The sequence below is a fragment of the Austrofundulus limnaeus genome, unplaced genomic scaffold, assembly GCF_001266775.1.
Source record: "Austrofundulus limnaeus strain Quisiro unplaced genomic scaffold, Austrofundulus_limnaeus-1.0 Scaffold565, whole genome shotgun sequence".
NCBI lineage: Eukaryota > Metazoa > Chordata > Actinopteri > Cyprinodontiformes > Rivulidae > Austrofundulus > Austrofundulus limnaeus.
In genome coordinates, this window is record NW_013952967.1 from 199,844 (window position 1) to 202,483 (window position 2,640).

The 2,640-nt window shown below is 40.5% G+C and overlaps 1 protein-coding gene across 1 annotated transcript in view; it reads left to right on the top strand.

Moving 5' to 3' along the window:
- The window catches only part of med13a (mediator complex subunit 13a), a gene marked incomplete in the record, with an annotated part of 244,898 nt that overhangs the window by 181,766 nt on the left and 60,492 nt on the right, over positions 1–2,640 (top strand).

Genomic DNA, 2,640 nt, shown 5'->3' on the forward strand with positions numbered 1-2,640 from the left:
GATTACTCTCAAGCAAAATGAGGGAAAATCTGTGTAGATTACAGACATTCTGTTCACGTGAGCAGCTGTCAGTCAGCACCTGTCAAACTCCAGGCGCACGACGCAGCGTGAGTCTGAACCAATCACTTTTGTTGGCATTGATCAGCTGACTGATTTAAATACATCTTAACATTCATGAGGTACTTTACATTGACTGTTTATGGTTGAGTGTGGGCGTGTAGAGGGTAGAACCTGAGGCGGGACCTCGTGCACAAACTCTGGCGTGCGGCTGTGATTTTATAAATGAAAGATGCGCAGAAACGTGCGTACGCATGATTTTATAAATCTGAATTTTTTTTGGCGTACGCCATTTCCGCCTTTTGGCCGTACGTTCACTTTTAGTATGGTTTCCACGCAATCCTTTATAAATGAGACCCCAGATCTGTCACCTATAGAGAACATTTGGTGCATCATAAAAAGGAAGGTGCGACAAAGAAGGCCCAAGATGAATGAACAGTTAGAGGCCTGTATTAGACATGAATGGGAGAGCATTCCTATTTCTAAACTTGAAAAAGTGGTCTCCTCTGTCCCCAAACGTCTGTTGAGTGTTGTTAGAAGAAGGGGGGATGCCACACAGTGGTAAAAAATGGTCTTGTCCCAACTATTTTGGGATTTGTTGACGCCATGAAATTTTGAAACAACATATTTTTCCCTTAAAATGATACATTCTCTCAGTTTAAACTTTTGATCTGTGATTTGTGTTCTATTCTGAATAAAATATTAGATGTTGGCACCTCCACATCATTGCTTTCAGATTTTATTCACAATTTTAGTGTCCCAACTCTTTTGGAATCCGGTTTGTACTGTGTAAACCTCTCTAAGATTAGATAGATGCTTTATCAGTGGAGATGACTTACCACCAATATATACTGCAAGCACTGGAAAATTACAGTATTTTTAAATTAAAACTGTGGAAGAACCATTTAAATAAATCAAGTGTTTATTAAAATATCAATTTTTATTTTAGCTGTAATTTTTTTCCTGGAGAAAACAGAAGTTTGACCATCTTTTATTCTGTTCTCATCAATACTGGCTTTATTTAATCTTTGATTTGACAAGCTGCCAATTGTTTATTGTTCCTGCTTGACCTGACCGCACAGAACTACTTGGTGCTTTAATACCATTTGTCAACAGATTGCTTTTATTTTAGACTCTTTACCTGTCTTTTATTACTTACACAGCAACTGTTATTATTTTTACCCATATTGAAATATGAACGGGTAAATTCAGTTTGAAAAGGGGACAGGAGTGTTTATTTTTTTTAACATCTAGTAGCAGACAAGATAGAAACTAGGCCAACAGCATCATCAGCAACACTGCACTAAAAATAACAACGTAACCACTCTCTACACACATCCTCTTTGACTCGCCAAGTCTCAACTGAACAGGAAGCCATTCCTGAATCACTATTGTTATTTTTGCCCAAAGGATCAGTGGATCGTTAGCATGTTCAGCTTTCTTTAAGTTATGCTTCCTTTTGATCATTCCTTTTCCTCCTCTCGACTGCGTTGCTGCTGGCTCCTAAAACTCCTGCTTCTTCATCCCAGCCTGCACGTTGGCAGCAAGGATTCAGAAAGATGCAAACCTGGCTCAGTGGACAATAAAAAAAAGCACATTCAAATATTTTCCTTCTCCTCAGTCTGGTGAATACCACCGCACACCCTCGATCTGTGTCTCAGTGTAAGGTTGAAGGCAGCTGTCAGTGGAGTGAGGAGTCCCCAAAGAACAGTCTGTGCAGTGGAGCTCTTCTACCGCCTGTCTGTCTTGTGGTGTGTGTGTGTGCGCGTGTTTGTGTGTGAGTGTGTGTGCATCCTTCACATACCTGTGGGTGTCTGTGCAAACTCATGGATGTTCTGTCCTTCCAGATTTTTAACTGAACTTGTAATTCCATAAGTGTTGTAACTCATCTCCCTTAAAGAAAAAATGACTGTTGCACACGTTTGCCTTACCGCCCTGTAAACCCTGGAGTATAAGAAGAGTGCCTGCTCTGATGAATGAATGCACTGTATCCAAACAAGTGGAAAATGAAGTCATTATTTTCAGCCACTTTATTCTCTTAAGTTGACTCAGAGCTCAGCATTCATCTCATTGTCACAGCTTATCAGGAATTAAACACCTTTATAGGCATTATTTAGTAACATCAATCTAATATTGAGCAGTCATTTAAAATGAAGACAGCACTGCTGGCCAGGTGATGTACTTTAATAGACCCATGATCGTAGCGTTGACGTGGTGTTCTTATTAAGTAGAGGGTACAAGCACGAAAACAGCTTTTACATAACTCTAAGCGTGAAATATGCAAGACCAGAAAAATTCAAACAAGCTTTTTTGACAGAGACCACACAGGCTTATCCAAGGTTAGGATATTGATAAGAGGTTAAGGCATTATTGCTACCTATAGATTGTGGCCTTGGCGTGGATGTTGGGCCTTTTAAGGAAGACAAATTAAAGCTTGCACTGGTCAGAGAATAGCCCGGGAGCATAATGAAATCAATGGCGAGGACATGACGGCCCTGTTCCTCAGCTCGTTCTGCTCAGCACACACACACACACACACACACACACACACACACACACACACACACACACACACACACACAC